At 38.1% G+C, this 23,163-nt stretch overlaps 1 protein-coding gene across 4 annotated transcripts in view; it reads left to right on the plus strand.

The window, feature by feature from the left end:
- Positions 1-2,724: 2,724 nt before the first annotated feature.
- Positions 2,725-23,163, plus strand: part of DIO2 (iodothyronine deiodinase 2) — a 115,981-nt gene continuing 95,542 nt past the window's right edge. For 2 of the 4 annotated variants that reach the window (XM_017961411.3, XM_017961412.3), the window contains exon 1: positions 2,725-2,820. The gene's annotated coding sequence lies outside the window, so the exon portion shown is untranslated. The remainder of the gene's footprint in view (positions 2,821-23,163) is intronic. The other 2 variants (XM_031669044.1, XM_017961414.3) reach the window with 2 other exon arrangements.

Consider the following 23,163-nt stretch of genomic DNA (forward strand, 5'->3'; position numbering starts at 1 on the left):
CAACTTTCTCCTCTCCTATATTCTTCTCCCACTAATTCTAGCTACTTTAGCCTCCCTGAATTCCAAACTCTGTTTCCTCCATTCAGAAAATCTTCCAGCTCTATTTTGGTTCTCTGCTTCTGCACTACATCGTGGAAACTCTTCAGGCAGTAAGCTGGGGGCAATAAGAGGGCCTACTTTATTTGTTTCACTTCTTTCAGAGATCACCTGGCCTGTGCTAACAGTTCCAAACATTTGGATAGCATAGTTTCACAAGTTTCCTCCTCGTTTTCTACTTGCTTAAGGTAGGAAGATAAATCTAGTCTACATTGTTTCATCATGACTAGAATTAGAAGTCCTCTTAAGAGTAGCATTATATAAACAATTAAGATGTGTGTGTGTATGTGTATATATATATATATATATATATATATAAAACTTAATCTTTATCACAATCATTCCATTCCCATATATGAGAAAAATTGAGGCTTAACAATTTGCAGTTGCAAAAATATGGAACCAAATGAGTGAATAAAGAAATTGTGTTATACATGGACTACTACTCAGCCATAAAAAGGAACGAAATAATGGCATTTACAGCAAACTGGATGAAACTGGAGACCATTATTCTTAGTGAAGTAACTCAAGAATAATTTTTTTTTTTTTGAGACAGTCTCGCCCTTTTGCCCAGGCTGGAGTGCAATGGTGTGATCTCAGCTCACTGCAGCATCTGCCTCCTGTGTACAAATGATTCCCCTGCCTCAGCCTCCCGAGTAGCTGGGATTACAGGCGCCTGCCATGCCCAGCTAATTTTTGTATTTTTAGTAGAGAGTGGGTTTCACCATATTAGCCAGGCTGGTCTCGAACTCCTGACCTTGTGATCCACCCGCCTCAGCTTCCCAAAGTGCTGGGATTACAGGCGTGAGATGCCGTGCCCGGCCTAAAATATGTTTCTCACTCATAAGTGGGAGCTAAGCTCTGAGGATGCAAAGGCATGAGTGATACAATAGACTTTGGGGACTGTCAGGGGAAGGGTGGGGGTGAGGGATAAAAGACTACACATTAGGTACAGTGTACACTGCTCGGGTGGTGGGTGCACCAAAATCTCAGAAATCACCACTAAAAAGCTTATTCATGTAACCAAACACCACCTGTTCCCCAAAAAACTATTGAAATACAAAAGAAAGAAAGACAAGAAAAGGAAAAATAAGTCTTAGGTAGAGAAGTTAAATAATGGTTAGGAATGGTGTAGCATAGCAGTTGAGTGCATGAGTCGAAAAACAAGCTATTATTCTGGATTCAAAGATTGGCTTTTTCACTAATTAACCATATGACCTCTGTGTATTTTCCTTTTAACATCTATGATAATAATAATATTTAATTAAGCTATTATGTAGGTTACATGTTTTAATACACATCAGGTGCTTCGAACAGTGTCTGACAAATAGTAAATTTTCAGTAAATGTCAGTTTTTAAAATTTCAAAGTCACACGGCTTGTGGTAGAGTAGGGTCTCTCTAACTTTAACATTCATGCGCTTCCCCGTATTTTATGCCATCTCGGAATAGTAAGGCTCATGAACATGCTGTTATTAAGACCTAGTTGGAATCTTTTCTTGTATGGGCACTGAAAAAGGAAGAAAGAAAGAAAAAGTCACTTGTGGAATCACGTTTTAAAAAGTCTTAATAATCTTTATTTAGCTTATGTATGTTGAACATGGTGTTTTAGGTTCTGAAGTATACAAACAATAGAACTAGCTATTTAAGATAGAAAGTACCCCCACCCCCTCCAGTACCACATGTTAATTTAGAAACTGACTTGGGTCTGGGAATACAAAAGCTGAAGCTGAAGGGCCCCAGATGTCTCTGCTTCTGCCTACAGAAGGCCAATGCTTTGGTAACTTTGGCAAGAAAATAAGTGCAAATGTCTTGGATACCTCATTTTTTTTTTCTCCGTTTCCACTTCAGGCCACTCTTTTGCCTTACGCCCACGTTATACCAATTCAACTCAAATTCAACTCACAGCCCACACAAATGTTTTAGATGGCATCCTTGCCTGAATCATGATGCCTGTGGGGGCTGGACGGTTTTCTGTAATTTCCTTTCAGGGTCAAATATCTATGAAGGACTACTTCAATGAACGATTAATCTCTTTCAGGAGATCATATTTCTATTTAGATGTCTTAAGAACATAGTAAAAAAGACATTGGACCTCTCCTCTCTATTAAAAAAAAAAAAAAAGAGCAAGACAGAGACACAGAGAGAAACAAAGAGAACAAAAGAGAGATTTCACCTTGTCCTTTTATTTGTTAACACTATCTGTCAAAGAAAACCTGTATAAAAGCCCCCAGTATATTAAAGAAGGTAAAACATTAGAGAATTGTAGAGCCATCCTTCTTACTTCTTCTTCTTCTTCTTCTTTTTTTTTTTAAATGCTTCTCTACATTGTTAAGCTCTTAAAATGACTATCTGTTGTTTTCTTAGCAATGTGACCTTCTTTTCTCAGAATTCTTCCTAGTTGATGTGACTTTTCTATCAGAAGGAGTTTTTTTTGTTGAAGACCAATCTGTTTTCTTACAATCTGGGGTTACTTCAGGCCTTCAAGGTTTTAGTGGGTTTAATTTTTTTTTAATTTCTTCATTTCTTTTGTGTCTCTGTCATTTCCCTTTATGATTACATCTGAATGGAATTTCTTCACTTTAATTATAATTAACCAGTGTTCTTCACAACTTGCTCCCCAAGCAATGAGGAGCAGCTGGTTGTTCCAGGAAGACAGGGAGGCGCTGAGATGAGCTCTCTCCCTTATGCGGATACGTCCTGTTAGGAAGCTGCCATGTTTAAATGTAAGTTCCTTTGTTTGTTTATCTGCAATTGCATGCCTGACCTTAGCTAAGTAAAACCTGATGAAAGAGAAGGGAGACTCATATCACCATCCACTCTTTTGTTTTCTTGGCCCACTAAGTACAGTTCTCCAACTTTCTGGCATTTCGTTTTAAAATTTATTTGGAGCAATTTTCTGTTGCATATCTAAAAGCAAATGCATTATAAGCTCTTTTGCTTTTTTCAAGTGCAGCTTTTCAAAATGTTGAACTTTGTGATATAAGAACAAAAGATTTGTGTTTTGTAACTGTTTTCTGGAATGGTGGAAATGATGGGTATTTTAAATAATCAGAGCTGTAATCTTTAATGAAAATTGCATTCTAGAAGCCTTCGTGGACAACAAAGTGTCTTCTTTTGGGGTTTGGTACATTATTAATCATTTAGCCTTGATTCACGAAGAAATTCTCATTCAATAGTTTTAATTCCCTAATGAACCATCTGAAGTGAAGTAACTCATTCTTCTTATACCAATCAATGCTTGCACAGATGGAGGCAGTCAAATAAATTGAAGCAAAATGTTAAATTACATGTTACCCTCGTCACTCCTGAGGATATCAGATGCTGTGGTCATTGCCCCTTTCTTAGGGGTGTGCTTCTCCATACATTTGAAATGGAAGTCATTCAATTAAAAATATTATATAGACCCACGAAGGTTTGGTTAGAAACTGGAACACATTCTAGAGGAAGGGTTTATTGTGTCTCCGTGGTCTTTCTTATGAGACACATCTTGGTCTTATAGGTTGATATAACCACAGAAGAAGTTTGAGGAAATAGATGCAGAAAATGGAAGATCTTATAACTACAGGTTTCAATATGATTTAGAAAGTTGCTATATTCATCCAAGTGGAGAAACGCATGTTTCTTTCCTTAGCGATGTTTTATATTCCACCTTATGTAATGTCTAGCAGCAGTTCTCTCTCGTTGGGACGTCAGAGTATATACTGAACTCTTAATATAACACAAATGTCTGATTCCTATCTCAGACTTACTGAAAACAAATTTGTACAGGTGAGGCCTGGAAATTGAACTTTTTTAAAGGTTCACAAGGGATTTTGATAAGCATCCAGGATTGAGAGTCACACTGCACTCAAAAAAATTAATTTTTATTTTTTGCAGCTTCACCTGTCTGCTTACACTTTATAGAATTATCAGGATTAACAGTTAATTTAATAGTCAATCCATAGTCAATTTAAAAGATTCTGGAATATCAATGTAGATTTCCTTTAAATAGAGATTTAAAAATCTGTTTTGAATATAAGGTGTTATCAGTGAGAATGTCCCTTCTTTCCGTCTCTTTCTTCAATCTTTTTACTCTTAAATAAATCATCACCACTACTGTCTCTTTATTGAAGGTCCATTCTGTCACATACCATGCTGGCACCTTTCTTTCAGGCAGCTTGGTTACTCTTCACAGTTACCCTCAAGGTAAATATAACCATATTCACTATACAGGTGAGACCATTTGGCCTTGGGCAATTAGATCAATTATCCAAAAGCTAGGATTTACATGTATGCCCATCTGACTTAGAAACTTGCTGTTTTTTATACCAGTCACCCTCTCTGCTCATTCCTTTTCACCCTTCCTAAACTTTCCCTCTCAGCCCCTGTTCCACTTCATTCTTTTTTTGTTTTCTTTACCTTTCCTTGCCACAATATGCCTGTCTGAAAATTGAGAGAAAAGGGGGCACATGGCTCACAAAAGCTCTTGGTAACAATGATTGCCTCAGAGTCTTCTGGTAAATATTTCCACTTGGAGAAGTTCTCACAGTCACTAAGTTGACAAACCTTGGTTTGGTATCCTTTGACTAATGGAAATATTTATATTTTTGACTGCTTCATTTTAAAGAATGTCCTGGGGTTTGCTCAAGAGAATATAAAAACCTGCTGTCTCTGTTTCCATTTCCAGACCCAGACATGACCCCAGTACATTGAAGCATCTGCTTTTCATTTCACATCTTTTTTATCTTAAGGACCATCCTTCTGAACTAGGGTTTAAAGTAGCTCAATAAAGAGCAACTGTGAGATGGAGGTCATGAGGAGAGTGTCTTTGGCTAAGAAGTGGCAGAAATTACAAAATGATTTCCCTGGGTTATTGAGGAGCTGTGTAACCTGGGCTTTAGTAAAGCCATCTATATCCATGGCCTGTCATCTACACTTGCCACTGAACCCAAGGGCATCCAGCTGATTATCCACCTGTGCTTCTCAAATACTGCCAAAGAATTACTCCTTTACTTACCCCTTTCTCCTCTGATTCATTTCTCTAGGTGGGGCATGGGAGAAAGGGAATATAGCTTATAATTACTAAGCAAAGTAAGAAATGCATTTAAAAGTTGATACAGTATGGAGGAAAGATGTGACCCTTTCTGCAGAAGTGAGGTGAGCATATACTTGAGAAGTAAGACTTCACATGGTATTTGATAGTATGTGGCTGGAAATTATAGAGAAGACTGTTTCTAGATTCAGGGAACATAGAAACGAACAACTTCTCTTGAACGTTGGCAAGGGTTGAATATTCTTGTCTAGCAAAATATGTTGCACATAATTGAGGCTCAATAAATATTTGTTAAACGAGTGATGGATCACAGGATTACAAGGAGATCCTGGAGTTGATTACTAGAAGCTTTAGTGCTGTGACATGGAGGCAGAAATGTCCATTTCTGGCCTTACGACCTTGTGTAACTTTGGGCAAGCAACATAGCATCCTTGAGGTTCTGCTGCTATAAGATGAGGTCTAGGACATCTTCCCCACAGGTGGTTGTGAGGATTCAATGAAATGCTGTAAGTGAAAGTACTCTGTAAATTACAGACTATGAATAAACAATCAAGGGAACAGCAGGAACCCCACATGGCCAATATGTAACATTATTTAAAGGTTTGGTTGAGAGTCACAAAAGAGAAATTAATAGGGATAAGTTACATAGACTACACATTTTTGGACCTGAAAGCTATTGCTGATGTTGAAGACAAATAATTCTAGTTTACAGTAAATAATTTGCTTCAGGGCAAGGATCATGTTTTATTAATACAGGTTGGGCCTACTTAATCTTGAAATCTGAAACCCAAAATGCTCCAGGCCGGGTGCAGTGGCTCATGTCTGTAATCCCAGCATTTTGAGAGGCCGAGGCAGGCGCATCACCTGAGGTCAGGAGTTTGAGACCAACCTGGTCAACATGGTGAAACCCCGTCTCTACTAAAAAATACAAAGAAATTAGCTGGGTGTGGTGGCACGCACCTGTAGTCCCAGCTACTTGGGAGGCGGAGGCAGGAGAATTGCTTGAACCCAGGAGGCGGAGGTTGCAGTGAGCCAAGATCGCGCTGCTGCACTCCAGCCTGGGCAACAGAGGGAGTCTCCATCTCAAAAAGACAAAAAACAAAAAAAACTTTTGAGCACTGAAATGATGCCACAAATGGAAAATTCCACACCTAACCTCATGTAATAGGTTGCAGTCAAAACACAGGCACACAGCAAGCACACAGTGTATTTAACATCCATAAGGTTTAAAAAGGCCCTCCCAGTTCCTTCAGCTGCACTACATCTTTTCTGTGCCTGTCCAGATTCCCCAGGCAAGCATGCCTACAAAGGGTAATAAAATGGCACTTGTGCAGGCTAGATCGCCAATCAACAGCAGGTTTTCCACGACATCCTATATGCATTACTTACTGTGGGTTTTGTTTTCTGTTAATTTTTTTTTGCTTTTGCTTATTCTCTGCTCTGTAATATATTGTTGAAAATGCAAATATTTCAAAATCAGAAAAAATCCGAAATCCGAAACACTTCTGGTCCCAAGCATTTTGGATAAAGGATACTCAACCGGTACTTATATTTCCAGTTCCAGCAGGATCTGCCCTGGAGTAGATGTTCAGAGCATGTTTTAGAGGAGAGGTAACAGACAGATGGGTGTGTGGCTACATGGGTCTGGAGACATTTTTAGGTTCAGAAATGGAAAAGCAGTTTTTGATATCCTACTTAGCATAGCCAATTTTAACAGAAAACTCAAATCACAACTTTTGCTAAACATTTTGGAAAGACATGCAGCAGTTTATCTCACTTTCCAGAAAGACAGATGATGGCATGAAACATTGCAGAGAGAACAGGGCTTGTCTTGTGTGATTGGAAGCTACACTTTCTGAATTAGCATTATAGTCAGCCGAGGAGATGGCACCAACTGTTAAATGATTGTTAAAATAGATAAGAGGTATAAAGACTATGCCATCAGCCTGTCTTCTCACATGCTATAGGGTAGGCACTGTGGTGCTTTCTGGCAATGGCAACCAATGTCCTTATCAGGCAATGAGGTGAGAAGGAGGGAGGGATCTTTGTTGGAGGGACAGCTTCATGCAGAATTAGGGGCAATTATGAATGAGACTTTACGTTCCAGGACTTATTTGAACCCATTAGAATTTCAAAAGCACCAATTTAGCATATCTCACAATTTTCTATGTTCATTTTGGTAGGTTTGAGCTTTTATCCATGTACATTTTACATGCAGAATTATGTGTGTTTGTAGATAGGCATACGAACTATTCGCATATTGAACTGAGTATGCACTAACTTGTTTTGATAGTTTGAAATCCCCTGTAAGGAAGCAGGATACAAAAATTTGACCCCTGGAGGCTAACAAGATAGACACGAAACACTATGAAAACAATCCAGTTCCTGTTATTGCTCCCATGGGGAAACTTTCTTGGGCTATGTGAAGACATGACTCAAAAGAAATAGAAGGAGCAGCTGTCAAGACAAAGAGATACAGTTCCTGGGCCTATATTCATGGGACAACACACATCAACAAAGGGTGCGTCCTGGTGACTGGACAGCCAGTCTCCAGTGATAACATCATAATTATAATGCTTAATGTGTAAAAGACCTGGGATTATGGGCAGAAGATGACTGTGGACACATAAAAGTAACCGCATGTAATAGGTTGCAGTCAAAATACAGGCACACAGTACACAGTGTATTTACCATCCATAAGGGTTAAAAAGATCCTCCCAGTTTCCTGGGATAATCTTTGGACCCATAGCTCTCATCAGTGTGCCTGAGTTTGGTAGGTATGCCCCATCCCCTTAGCTTTTCTGATCTTTAAGACCTGAAAAAAATCCCTGGTATTGGGAGCAAATAGGAGTTCTTATGGTATTATTGGATAAACTGTGGGTATAGAAAGCCTCTCCACTATTTGTCAACAAATATTTATTGACCAGACACTGTGTGCCAAGTATTTTTCTCGGTGCTTATGTTACAGTGATGAACACAACAAAATACCAGCCTGCACAAAGCTTACATTCTGGTGAAGACCAATGACCATCAATTAACCAGACTAACGTGTATGATAATATCAGATAGGGAAAATATGATGAAGAAATATAAAGTAGGCTAAGAAGATAAAGATGAGTTGTCAGAGATTGGGAGACTGTTTTAGAGGAAGTGCCAAGGAAGGCATCTCTGCGCAGATGATAGTGGAAGAGAGAGCTGGGTGAAACGAGGGAGGTGTCATGTGAAGGTATGGGGGAGTGTTGCAAGAAAATGGAACAGGAGGTGAGGAAGACTTGAGTTGGGTCTTAATGAGGCAGAAAGGAAATCAGTATGCAATAAGTGGGAGGATCACAGGGAAGAGAGATAGATGAGATTGGAGAGGCAGGCAGCAAGTGAACCAGAGACCCCTGTGCAGGCCATGGTCAGAATTTAGATATCCTTCTAAGTGTGATGAGCAGCTCTCAAAGAATTTTGAGCAGGAGACCAATATCATCTGATCTGTATTTAAAAATCCATCTTTTTGCTACCACATAGAGAAGAAACTTCTTGTGGGCAGTCACAGTATAGCAGCAAGGAGACCCATTATCCCCTCTCATGATCTATAGCCCACAAAGAAGTGAGCTTCTCAACACCTCTGCATACAAATGTTCCCAGTGCTTTGCCTTGATAGATATTGAATTTATTCCGGAAGGGTAGGTGAAAGAAACGTCTAATTTAGATTAGGGCAGAAATAGCTCAGCCTCTCAGGACTTAGGACTCTTCTTATAGATGAATTTGTTCCCATGTAGGGCCAATTTGGTTCCTTCTGTTTTTCAGAGTTCCCTAAATGATTATCTGGGATCATGGGAAAATACTCATAATAATGGCCATATATTTTTTGGTGGGATATAATGGAGGAGCTGTGGCAGCACCACATGAGATGGAGATGAGGAGAAATTTGAGTCATACAGCAAGTTTGGCTTAAGATTGGAGACCAAGACTGAATGGGAGAGCCATCAATTTGTTGCCACAACTTGAAAGGCGTTTTGCAGAGTTAAACCATGGAAGCGTTACAATTTTCCTTCCCCCTTGTCAGTGTAAAATATATTTGATAAGGTCAGTGAGTGTTGGATAAGAAATAGGTCTTCTTCTTTGATAGGCTCCTCCGGAGACTTGTCTTGACCTGTATCGATAAAATCACCCCTTCCTAGCTAAATAAAAGAAACAATCGGTGCACGTTTCCTCATAATTTTGATTTGCGGGTGTCAGGTGAGTCTGTGAGCTCCCGCCCTTATTATAAACACTATCTGTAGAGGAGACAAATGCTCTCAACTTTTATAGTCATGATGCAGTCATGCTTTGAGATCATCTGAGAAGTGCTGCAGAAGCACAAAGCGTTATTACTATCATTATGGCAGTAATGACTATGATTATAATGCAGTTAGGGGGAGCTGAGGAAGAATGGCAGCTAAAAGTGGGTAAGCTTTACCTCCCATATGTCTGAGTAAGGTTTGTAGTATCAAAAACATGCATGTGCGTGTGTGTGGTGGGTATAGAGAGGCAAGTGTGGGTGTTGAGATAGCATTACTGGAAGATATGTACTCAAATCCATTTTAGTAAAACTGTGTTCAGAAAGCAATATTCCATTTTACTTAAAACCTGGAGCATGATTTCTCTTTGTTTCAGTAATAATGTGTTGGTCTGAGACATGATTTCTCTGCATATCACTTTGGATGTGATGGTGATCTCCAAAGCTTTGGAGGCAACAGGATGCTGTGATGTAAACTATTTCAGATATTACTCCAGCTGCTCTGGGGAACAAGAAAAGGGTATAACAGGAAGTCTATAGCTTGGCACCTTTGTCATTTATGTTTACCCTGATTTCTTCCTTGATTACCATTTTTGGGAATCTGTGACTCTGAAAAACTAAGAGTCACTCATTCAACAAGCATCGAAGCATCATGCCTCCTGTTAGATTGCAGGATTAATGGAATGAGTGTGATTTATTCTCTGCCTTAAACGTTTTACAGGTTGTGAGGGAGTCAGACAAGAACATCAATGGGTTTGAGGTGTTAAATTCTTGAAGCTCTCCCATTGCCTGAGTATCATAGTCACATTTGTACCTTGGAAGTCTCCCTTTGGGATCAGCATGTAGGATGGATTTAAGCGAATTGGACTGGAGAGACTGCAGCCATTGTAGAAGTACAGGTGAGAGATGTATGCCTAACTGTTAATTCCTTTGAAGAATCTTTTATCCCTGAAACCCAAGTACTTGACATTATTTATCATGTGATGAAGTGGAGGGAAAGAATGATTTGTAAGATCTGGATAATTTGTGTGGCAGAATATTCAGTTATTTGATGATATGGCTTGGCTGTGAGTAAAAGAGAACAGTAGTATCTTGCAGTGGTGGAAAGTGCCTGGACTTCCCCTCTGAGTTTGAGGAACTCTGTGCCATTAAAGAGTAGACTTACTCAGAAATATTTTGTGAAAAGTTCTTATAGAGAAATATTACAGCTACAAGTAATATTTTAGACATGGTCCTAGATGTTGCCCAAGACAGTCGGCACAGTACTTCTTTTCTACCAGAGTGAATTGCCAAGGAGAATTTTGGAGACCTTCTTTTGGAATTTGAGAATTATTCTAGAAGAGAGAGAGAAAGAGATAACGTGTGCCTTGACCGGAGTAGATACAGTGTATTTTGGTAGAAGATTCCTGGTGGTTCATTTCAGGCACAGCGTTGAATAAGTAAACCATCTCATTGAGCTGTACAAGATGTACTCTGTAAATCCTTCCCTAGCCTGGGAAAGCAATAAAGTCCATGGCTTTTAAGATGACACAGTAACATAGCTTATTGCTTTGAAAGTATAATTTTGAAAGGCTGAAGTTTGTTTTTGCATCACTGGGAAGACAGCAATCACTATGAATCAATGATGTAGAGCATGTTTATGGAGAATCATGTTTTATCCACATGGAGATCAAACAGCTTTTGGGTACTTCTGGAACTTTGCTTGAATGCCATCACTTTTAAATGGTAAAAACCATAATTACTTTAGCACCAACCTAATATTTGATGGTAATTTCAAAAGAGGCTAAATTGAGGTGGCCTAACTTCATGCCAGACCTGAGTTACACAGTCTGAGGACTAGCTGCTTTCTTATGCTCTCTGTGAGTATGGCAAAGAGGAATGACTTTAAACTGAACTAGGAAAGAAAAAGCCAGTAAACCTCTTTCTTAGTACAAGTGACATAACAAACAAATAAATAGCAGAAGGCTAATACCAAATCATCAAGAAAAAAGTCTTGATTGTCTCTGTAGTGAGAACCTGAAAAAGCCTACCTTGGCAATCCAGACTTTTCTTTTCCTAAGAAAGTCTGGTACCTTTTAGGGATCCTTTCAGGTGTGGCAAAAGAACTGAGTAAGTCATTTAAGTCCTATGTTAATACATTTTATCCATGTTATATTTAATTGGGAATTACCTTTGTAGAATTGGGAAAAATATGGACCATTGTAGAATGTAAAGGTGATATTTATGGATTGCTTCCAGGGTTTTCAACTTCCGTGTCAGGAAATATCTCTAACAGAAGCAAAAGTAATCTGAAGCTACATGGGGACACAGTTCAGGACGTGAACTGAAAGGAAATTATTATGCTTTGCAATTCAGGATGCAAAATCATTCCCTTCTCTACCTAACAGACAATATTCTTATACAACTTCAGAAGAAGCAGAAAATGATCCCCTATTGACATATAAGCTTGATTAGATTGATATTTATCAGTACCTTCTTATAATAGGCCCCATGCTAAATGTACTTATATGCATGATCTCATTACATCATATTTCATTTAAATGAGGAAACAGGCATAAGAGATTAGTTGTATTTCAGAGACACACAGCTGAAATGTGACAGAACTTGGCTTCAAGGCTTAAAGCTTTGGACATTGAAGCTGAAGGTTCTTTCCTGTGCCATCTGTGGACTTCTGCTCTCACTGACATACTGCTGGTAACGCCCCAGCTGTCAGACAAACAGCCTGAGTCCTGGGCACCATCTCTATTTCCCTCACCAGCACCTTGATCCTCTCCCCACCTAGAGACCATGTGAGTTCTGGCCCTCTCATGGAATTAAAGACCTCTGTCTTTAATTCTTTCACTGTTATCTCCATCTATACCCAATATTGAGACAAGAACTTCCAGGATTCCTTTTTGTTTTCAGAAATTTTGGTTTTAGAGGTCTTTTGGAGTCTTGCTCTGTCACCCAGGCTGGAGTGCAGTGGCGCGATTTTGGCTCACTGCCACCTCTGTCCCGCAGGTTCAAGCGATTCTCCTGCCTCAGCGTCCTGAGTAGCTGGGATTACAGGCATGTGCCACCTTGCCCGGGTAATTTTTGTATTTTTAGTAGAGACAGGGTTTCACTATGTTGGTCAGGCTGGTCTTGAGCTCCTGACCTTGTGATCCGCCTGCCTTGGCCTCCCAAAGTGCTGGAATTACAGGCATGAACCACCATGCCTGGCCAGTTTTAGAGGTCTTCTTAATATACTATTATAATTAATAACTATACTATTATAATGGTATATTATACTATTATAACATACTATTATAATGTGAAGAGGCGAGCTAGATTGAATCTGCCCCTTCTAATCTGAAATATATTTCAAATATATGTGTCAAATTGCTTTCCTACCATGCTAGCCCAAGCCACCACCTTGCAGGAGAACAGTCTGGATTCCTTTAGATGGATCCCCATGCTGTGCTATTCAGCGGGGTCCATGGACCAGAAGCATCTGCATCACCTGAGAGCTTGTTAGAAATGTGGAATCTCATGCTCCACCTTGGACCTAGAGAATCATATGCATTTTAATAAGATTCCCCCAGATGCTCATGTGTACTTTAGAGAATTGCTCTTCTTTTTTTTTGTTTTGTTTTGTCCTTAAAGGGTACATTTATTTATTTATTTTTATTATACTTTAAGTTCTAGGGTACATGTGCACAACGTGCAGGTTTGTTACATATGTATACATGTGCCATGTTGGTGTGCTGCACCCATTAACTCGTCATTTACATTAGGTATATCTCCTAATGCTATCCCTCCTCTCTCCCCCCTCCCCACAATAGGACCTGGTGTGTGATGTTCTTCTTCCTGTGTCCAAGTGATCTCATTGTTCAATTCTCACCTATGAGTGAGAACATGCGGTATTTGGTTTTCTGTTCTTGTGATAGTTTGCTGAGAATGATGGTTTCCAGCTGCATCCATGTCCCTACAAAGGACACAAACTCATCCTTTTTTATGGCTGCATAGTATTCCATGGTGTATATGTGCCACATTTTCTTAATCCAGTCTGTCACTGATGGACATTTGGGTTGATTCCAAGTCTTTGCTATTGTGAATAGTGCCACAATAAACATACGTGTTCATGCGTCTTTATAGCAGCATGACTTATAATCCTTTGGGTATATCCCCAGTAATGGGATGGCTGGGTCAAGTAGTATTTCTAGTCCTAGATCCTTGGGGAATCGCCACACAGTTTTCCACAATGGTTGAACTAGTTTACAGTCCCACCAACAGTGTAAAAGTGTTCCTATTTCTCCACATCCTCTCCAGCACCTGTTGTTTCCTGATTTTTTAATGATTGCCATTCTAACTGGTGTGAGATGGTATCTCATTGTGGTTTTGATTTGCATTTCTCTGATGGCCAGTGATGAAGAGCATTTTCTCATGTGTCTGTTGGCTGTATGAATGTATTCTTTTGAGAAGTGTCTGTTCATATCCTTTGCCCACTTTTTGATGGGGTTGTTTGTTTTTTTCTTGTAAATTTGAATGAGTTCTTTATAGGTTCTGGATATTAGTATTTTGTCAGATGAGTAGATTGCAAGTAGTTTAATGAGATCTCATTTGTCAATTTTGGCTTTTGTTGCCGTTGCTTTTGGTGTTTTAGACATGAAGTCCTTGCCCATGCCTATGTCCTGAATGGTATTACCTAGGTTTTCTTCTAGGGTTTTTATGGTGTTAGGTCTAACATTTAAGTCCCTAATCCATCTTGAATTAATTTTCGTATAAGGAGGAAGGAAAGGATCCAGTTTCAACTTTCTACTTATGGCTAGCCAATTTTCCCAGCACCATTTATTAAATAGGGAATCCTTTCCCCATTTCTTGTTTTTGTCAGGTTTATCAAAGATCAGATGGCTGTAGATGTCTGGTACTATTTCTGAGGGCTCTGTTCTGTTCCATTGGTCTATATCTCGTTTTGGTAACAGTACCATGCTGTTTTGGTTACTGTAGCCTTGTAGTATAGTTTGAAGTCAGGTAGCGTGATGCCTCCAGCTTTGTTCTTTTGACTTAGGATTGTCTTGGAGATGCGGGCTCTTTTTTGTTTCCATATAAACTTTAAAGCAGTTTTTTCCAATTCTGTGAAGAAACTCATTGGTAGCTTAATGGGGATGCCATTGAATCTGTAAATTACCTTGGGCAGTATGGCCATTTTCACAATATTGATTCTTCCTATCCATGAGCATGATATGTTCTTCCATTTGTTTGTGACCTCTTTTATTTCACTGAGCAGTGGTTTGTAGTTCTCCTTGAAGAGGTCCTTTACATTCCTTGTAAGTTGGATTCCTAGATATTTTATTCTCTTTGAAGCAATTGTGAATGGGAGTTTATTCATGATTTGACCCTCTGTCTGTTACTGGTGTATAAGAATGCTTGTGATTTTTGCACATTGATTTTGTATCCTGAGACTTTGCTGAAGTTGCTTATCAGCTTAAGGAGATTTTGGGCTGAGATAATGGGGTTTTCTAAGTATACAATCATGTCATCTGCAAACAGGGACAATTTGACTTCTTCTTTTCCTAGCTGAATAGGCTTTATTTCTTTCTCTTGCCTGATTGCCCTAGCCAGAACTTCTAACACTATGTTGAATAGGAGTGGTGAGAGAGGGCATCCCTGTCTTTTGCCAGTTTTCAAAGGGAATGCTTCCAGTTTTTGCCCATTCAGTATGATATTGGCTGTGGGTTTGTCATAAATAGCTCTTATTATTTTGAGATAAGTGCCATCAATCCCGAATTTATTGAGAGTTTTTTAGCAGGAAGGGCTGTTGAATTTTGTCAAAGGCCTTTTCTGCATCTATTGAGATAATCATGTGGTTTTTGTCTTTGGTTCTGTTTATATGCTGGATTACGTTTATTGATTTGCATATGTTGAACCAGCCTTGCATCCGAGGGACAAAATTGATAGACTGCTAGCAAGACTAATAAAGAAGAAAAGAGAGAAGAATCAAATCGACGCAATAAAAAATGATAAAGGGGATATCACCACCGACCCCACAGGAATACAAACTACCATCAGAGAATACTATAAACACCTCTACGCAAATAAACCAGAAAACCTAGAAGAAATGGATAATTTCCTGGACACTTAAACTCTCCCAAGACTAAACCAGGAAGAAGTTGAATCCCTGAATAGACTAATAGCAGGCTCTGAAATAGAGGCAATAATTAATAGCCTACCGACCAAAAAAAAAGTCCAGGACCAGACGGATTCACAGCTGTATTCTAGCAGAGGTACAAGGAGGAGTTGGTACCATTCCTTCTGAAACTATTCCAGTCAATGGAAAAAGAGGGAATCCTCCCTAACTCATTTTACAAGGCCAACATCATCCTGATACCAAAGCCTGACAGAGATACAACAAAAAAAGATAATTTTAGACCAATATCCCTGAAGAACATCGATGCAAAAATCCTCAATAAAATACTGGCAAACCGAATCCAGCAGCACATCAAAAACCTTATCCACCATGATCAAGTGGGCTTCATCCCTGAGAATTGCTCTTCTAACAGATCTCCTACACACTCTTTTCCTCCTCCATTACATTCCCCCTCTTTGCATCCAGTATGATATTTTAAAATGTATAAGCCGTTGTATCATTTCTACACTTTAAGCCCTTTAAGGGCTTCCCTTCTCACTTGTATAAAGACCCAAGTTTTTATGATAACCTACAAAGTCCTCTAAGATCTGATTTTTGCCTACTTCCAGGCATACTGACTTCTTTTCAGTTCTTAAACATGCCAAACTTGGTGCTACCCATAAAACTTACCCTCATTATTTTCTCTACCCAGAACAGTCATTGACTCTTGGGATGATTTTAGTTTTCTTATCCTTTAGTCTGCGTTTAAGAATCACTTCTTGGCCAGGCGGGGCTCACGCCTGTGATCCCAGCACTTTGGGAGGCCACGGTGGGCGGATCACAGGGTCAGGAGATCGAGAGCATCCTGGCTAACACGGTGAAACCTCATCTCTACTAAAAATACAAAAATTTAGCTGGGCGTGTTGGTGGGTGCCTGTAGTCCCAGCTACTTGAGAGGCTGAGGCAGGAGACTGGCATGAACCTGGAAGGCAGAGCTTGCAGTGAGCCGAGATTGCGCCACTGCACTCCAGCCTGGGTGACAGAGCGAGACTCCATCTCAATTAAAAAAAAAAGAATCACTTCTTGGAGAAAATTCACCTGACCACTCTACAGTAGGTACATGCAGTTTTTCTCTATCATAACCATGCTGGTTTCCTTTATATCATTTATCTCAATTTGCCATTATATTATCTATTTCCCTACCAATTGCCCAAGACTGTATGAGAGGAAGACTCATGACTCTTTCCCTAGCACTTAACACAAGGAATGGCACAGAAAAAGCATTTGATAAATATCTGTTGAACAAAAGAGCAAACGTACCATAGATATGCTTCTTGCTTATTGGATTTTTTCAGGAGTATATAATTCAAGAGAACTTGTTTGTGTTTGTAATTCTTGCAAGTGTTACCAGTTCCTTGTAGTTTTACCTCGAATATTTTCAGTTAACTATCCAGAATTCAGGGGCTTTCTAATACCTACTTTCATAATCAGTAGTATAGTTTTATTTCCAAGTATTTGCGAATATGAGCTAGTTCTCATTTTCCTACTGCCACCAACAAACATTGCTCGTATAGCAAATGTCCAGCCATCTCCTTAATGGAAACTGGAAAAGGTTGTTGACAAGTATAATTGCTTTGGTCCAGAGTTCTTGATAAGGGACTCTATTGGACAAATACTCGTGTGTGTGTGTGTGTGCGCGCGCGCGCTATGAAGGAGTTTAGTAAAGGATGCTGGGGTAATGAGTTCAAGGGCTGGTATCTTGAAATATTAGGCTGCAATTGATGGCTAACCCAGGGTCAGAGAAAGAAAACTCCCTTGTGATATATCATTGCACAATTGCATAAAGCAGATGTGTAATAGAGGCTTGTATCTTTCCTTAAAACATCTGGCATTAGTCATTATGAGAAGCAAGTGCCTAGGCTGGACAGACAACATGTCCATTCCAGGATGACACATTTCTGTTGTTTCTGGGTTGCACTGGAATTTTCTTTGACTCCTGTCAGCCTAAGCACATTAATGATAAAAATGATAATGCAGAGAAAGATTATCTAAGAAAGAGGGTAAACAATGTAGCTACATCTCCTGGCATGATGTTTCCGTTTCAGAAAAATTAATAAACCACCTTGTGACCGACAGCCTGTGATGGTCCAGATGTAATTTTGTGCACTTGTTGTGACAGGTTGAATCACAACCTCCATGGATGAGGCTTTTCTAAGAATTGAGGATTTGCCTGCTAGTTAGTCAGTCTTTGTTGGGTCTCAGCCAACGATGGTTCAGAGTGTTATAAAAGTTTGCTGAATTGTACCTTCTGTCTTAGTAGAGGCCATTGTATCTCACAAACCAAGCTTTGTGAAAGCCTTGCAATAAATTTCACAAACGTTTACAACTTCAGCCAGGGTATGTCATGTAAAAACTCACTAAAGAACATGGTGAAATCACCTGTCCCTGTTATGCCTTTTTCCCTTGCTGTACTCTAGCTTGGAGTTACATCATTGATTGTTAGAGTTCCAGGATGAAAACCATATGGTTGTTCAGGTCCAGGCACACTGTGTGGATTGTGATCTTTTTGAATCCACGCAAGGTTTGTCTGGAGCTTGTTATGTTTGAGGTTCTAATAATGGTGGTGTTTCTCAAGATGTGATCTGTTGATCATCTGTTTCAGAATTACCCGGCATGTTTGTAAAAAGCATAGATTCCTGGGGCCATCCCTCTAGGTCTATTGGATCAGATTCTCCAATGTAAAGTTCAAAAGTCTATGTTTTCAACAAACATTCAAGATGATCTTTATGAATTCTACAGTTTGAGAACTACTAGCTTCTGTTAGAGTGAAGTGTACCATTTTTCATTATTTTCTGATAGGCATTAAATAGAATTAGGCATTAAAATAGTCAACTTTAAAAATAATAATTTCATGGGTCAGCAATAACCTTACAAACCATTTTTGGCTTGTTGGCTATGATTCTAATGTAAATTGTCTTACAGTTAACCTTTAGAAATGTCAGTGCATGAGTCTTGTTCAAAAGTGATTCTTTATGGGACAAATAATTGTGTTCAGGAATGGTCGATATGGCTCGAAATGCGAGTGTCTGGATGTGCATGTGTAGGAGAAAGGAGAGTTAACTAGGGGGCTGTTGTGTATGAGAACTTTAGATCACTCCTTATCCCAGGTCAAATCCTTGTGGAATACTAGAACTAAGAGAAATTTCTCTTCTTTTCTTCTTTGTAAAATGATTTAAAGAGCTTCCATTCTGCAAAACAATATATATCCATTATACCTGCGCTCTTATTATGGCTCTTGTTTTTTTTTTTTTAATCTGTGCAGCAAATATGGAAAAAGCTTCCATTTAAAAACCATTCAGGATGTTTTTAGTCTTCACTGTTACAAGTCATTTCTTAGAAATGTTTAGAAATTTAGAAAACATTTCTTAGAAATAATAGAAAATACACACATTCAACATACCACATAACTAGTACCAACACGAAGAAACAGAATCTCTTTGGCATCCCAGAACTGTCTCTTGTTACTAATTCTAAGCACTAAACCTTTCTAAGAAAAACCATTTTCCTGATGGATAAAAGTCATTTTTATTTCTAATAAATATCTGATCACTTGACCTATATTTTCTGTAAATAGATTTTTTTTTTTTTTTTTTTTGCAGATATGGGACTCTTCAATATCTTGAAGTTCAATATTCTTCATCATGAACTTTTCCTGACTAAACGCTGACTTACAAAAACCCCTTTCCTCTTGCTAATTTGTAATTCTACAATTCTTCTTCCATTGAGTGCAACTCTCTATGTTCAACCTGATTCATTTCCATTTTTTTCCATGGTTTTCTTTTAACCTGGGATATAAAAACTCTAATTTCTGTGTTGTGTTAGATGTGTAGTCAATACAAATTAGGGAATACAGGGCAATTATTTGAACTACATTAGTTTAAAACAAGTGATTGAGAATTTTTTTCCACTTCATCCAGTGGAAAAAAATGAAAAAAACTTGGTCAACAAACAAACCAATTGATTGGATATGATGAAGTTAGTGCAATAGTTTACTGGGACTAAAGATAATGTAATAGGAATTGATACTTGCTATATTAGAGAACCACAAATAAAAGTGTGGAGCTGTCAGGGACTTCACATGATTTTCTATTTTAGTGATCAATCAGACTGGTATTCTCAGCAAGGAGAAAGTGTATTGTCTGCAGGATTAAAAAGGGAATTATTGTGGTAATGTGAAAGGAATACTGTACGTGGGGTCTGAAACTTTGCTGTATGACCAAAGGCAAAATCATACAACTTCAATAAGAGTTTGTTTCTCAATCTATAAAATGAAGATAATAATATTTTCTTCCCAAAATTATGCTGAGAAGTAAATAAGGTTATGTTTTAAAACATCTACAAAATGCCCGGCACATGATAACTAATCAGTATGAGCTCCCCCTCTCTTTCAACATGGCAGCATAGCATTTAACATGGGAGGCCTGCTCTAAAGCAAATAATACAATATTATACTATAGCCTTTTTTCATACATTTTGCTTTATTTATTTCTTATTCCAAAATGGGTACATGTTAATTACATACAAATTTGGAAATAAGTGTGTTCCTCCCAAATTCCCTTAGTCCCACACTCTCAGAGATATTGATAGTGAATATTGTTTGTTTTAAGCATCCCACTTACCACTGTATTTTCTTAGTACCCCCTCAGAGTGCCCTACACCTAGGAGGTGTACTCAACCTTTGTGGAATTACACAGTTTCCAAGAAGATGTGAAAGTAGTCATAAGTCTTTTAGGAATTTTAATTTTTGGCTTAGAATGGAATCCAGAAGACTTTCTGATCTATCTATTCTTTTTTTCAGGCCCCAGAGAAAGATCTTTTTCCTCTTAACTTCTCAAATAGCTCTAGGATCAGAGATTATAATTTCTCTTTTTATAATAGGGTAGGTCTACAATCAGATGTTAATGAACTGAATCATTTTAAAACCTTATTTTATTAGACTTTCATTGGATTTTAAAATTAAACTTAGATTTTTTTTGTCTTCTCTCTCTCTCTCTTTTTCTTTCTTTCTTTCTTTTCTTTTCTTTTTTTTTAAAGGAGTGCTACATGGTGAGAAAAACCAAATTAGGAATGCATGAAACTGAGTTGTCTCTGCTCATTCACTCATTCATTTCTCTGGTTTAGGATCTAAGTAAGGAGTGTAATTTCTGTCACTCCTGTAAAAACAGGGGAAATAATGCTCGCTGTGCTTTCCTCTTATGTGATGATTGTGGAACTCATTGGGACAATGTGTGTGGTTAAGTTTTTTATGCTATAAAGTGTTATAAGCTTTTCATACTGATATAGCAATAGTAGGAAAATTAGTGCATGTAACAATAAGATAAATATTTCTGTTGGACTGTATTTGAAAGCAAAAGAATTGGCTTTATCCTTTGATTATTTTATTTTACAAAGCATTTTGTATCTTGGTCCTAATTATTCTGTTGAGTATATGTAAACAGGGAGCTATAACTAGAAATAAAAAATTCCCCAACTGACTAGAACTATTGTGGATGTTCATGATCACCTCTTTATCAAATTCTAGTTTAGAAATTCAGGAAACAAAATTAGAAAAAAACAGAGGATAATACATTTTCTAGCCCTCACCTTGCCCAGGAGTTGGAGGCCATTCATATTGCCATCTTCCCTGAATGTCTATACTTAGATACAACTTGATGATGATAATTATAACTGTTATCCAAGGCATTAAATGGGCTACTTAGCATTTGGAGAAAATAACATTAACCACTAAATATAATCACGTTTTCCTTAGACATGTGGCAAGACTTTTGTGTCTCTGTGCAGAAAGAACATGAGTTTTGAAGTCAGAACAAACTCGTTTTGAATCCTTGTTCTACTTTATTAGCTACGTGATTTTGGGGGTAAGTTATCATCCTTACTGAATGTTGGTTTCCTAAGGATTAAGTGAAATGGCATGTACAATGTACGCAGAACAGTGCTTGGCACATTGTAGGCATTCTGTAAGTATTAGTTTGCTTTTCCTTCTCATCATAATACCAAAATGGTTACTTGTCTTAGCAGATATAAACAACTGATAATTTATAATAACATGAAAATGTATTATTAATATTTATTTTACCCAGGTATAGTATGAAAATCCACGCTTTTATCTACATGGATTATAAAATATAAGAATTATATTAAAATATTTTATTGGAAATTTATTTACTTTGCATAATGTCCAAATATATATGACAATTGGAATAATGACTTAAATGTGAGAATAAAGCCCACAGACGGGATAGAAGAAAGTATAGACAGATATTTTAACGACCTTGGGCTGGAAACAGGTTTTCTTCATATGATAGCAACCCAAGGGTCATAAAATAAAAATTTGTTACTTTTGATTATACTAAAATTGAAGACCTCTATGTGGTTAAAATAAAGTATAAAATAAAGGGTAAACTCTGGAAATTTATTTACAATTTATAAGGAAAGGCTAATATCCTTATTATTTAAGAGCTCTTACAAATTAGTAAGAAGGTATAAAACAAGTTCATAGAGTAAATAATGGTCTAGACATTTAGGTAGCTCCCTCTACCTAAAATACTGACCTTAGTAGTCTTGAGTCCAGATGCTGAAGAGAGAGTATTCAGCCATCTTTATATGTGAATGGGTAGGGAGTGGTCCTATATGGACCCAGTGACATTATAATTAGTTCTGTTATGGATAACTGAGTTTTTGTTTTGTTTCGTTTTCTGTTTTGTTTTACTGGCTAAGTGTTTATACCTATAAGTTTCCTTTACAAATATTGTTTAAAATTTTTAGTTTTTTGGATGAGATTCTTTCTAAACATTCCCATTTACTTTGAGCATTAGGGAATGTATATGTAAACTTTCTTGATGACTCAGTTCATCTTTGAGAACGCTGAGTTTTGAACTCCGCTATAATGCAGTGCAATAAGGTTAGGAAGGGCTGTTCATATCTTTGCTGATTAGGTTCATATTGCTATGCATTTTAGTTCTTTGGGAGATATTAATGCTAGCAATAAAAGACAATCTCATAAATTGGACTTACCCTTGAAAATTCCCTAGAAAGATTCCACAGTGGAGATCAATGTACAGTCTCTTAATAATTCCAGCGCAGCCAGTTTTTCTTTGGCATTGAAAAAGATTGCTGTTTCTCTGGTTGAAGATAAGGTAGTTGGCTTGCAATGTGATATCAGTTTTCTATCAAAAATATCTATATTTAAATTCTAGGGTACCTGTTTTATGTTTTTTTTTTTTTTTTGAGACTGAGTCTGATTTCTGTCCCATTGTGGCTGAAGTGTGGGTCGGATCTCAGCTCACTGCAAGCTCCGGCCTCCGGGTTCACTTACTCTCTGCCTCAGCCTCCCAGGCCAGACCACAGGCGCCTCGCCACTTCAGCCCGGCTAGTTTTTGTATTTTTAGTAGAGACGGGCTCACCTGTTAGCCAGGATGGTCTCGACCTCCTGACTGATCCACTGCCCCGGCCTCCCCAAAGTGCTAATACAGGCCTGGTTTGCAGCCTGGCTGTTTTAGGAGTGTTTATACTTTACATAGATATGCTGATTATTTATGAAAATAAACCTATTTTATACCCATTTTACAGTTGATAAAATAGACACTTTGAAATATTACATGTCTTGCCAATTAATATGT

This window comes from Papio anubis, chromosome 7 (genome assembly GCF_008728515.1).
Source record: "Papio anubis isolate 15944 chromosome 7, Panubis1.0, whole genome shotgun sequence".
NCBI classification, from domain to species: domain Eukaryota; kingdom Metazoa; phylum Chordata; class Mammalia; order Primates; family Cercopithecidae; genus Papio; species Papio anubis.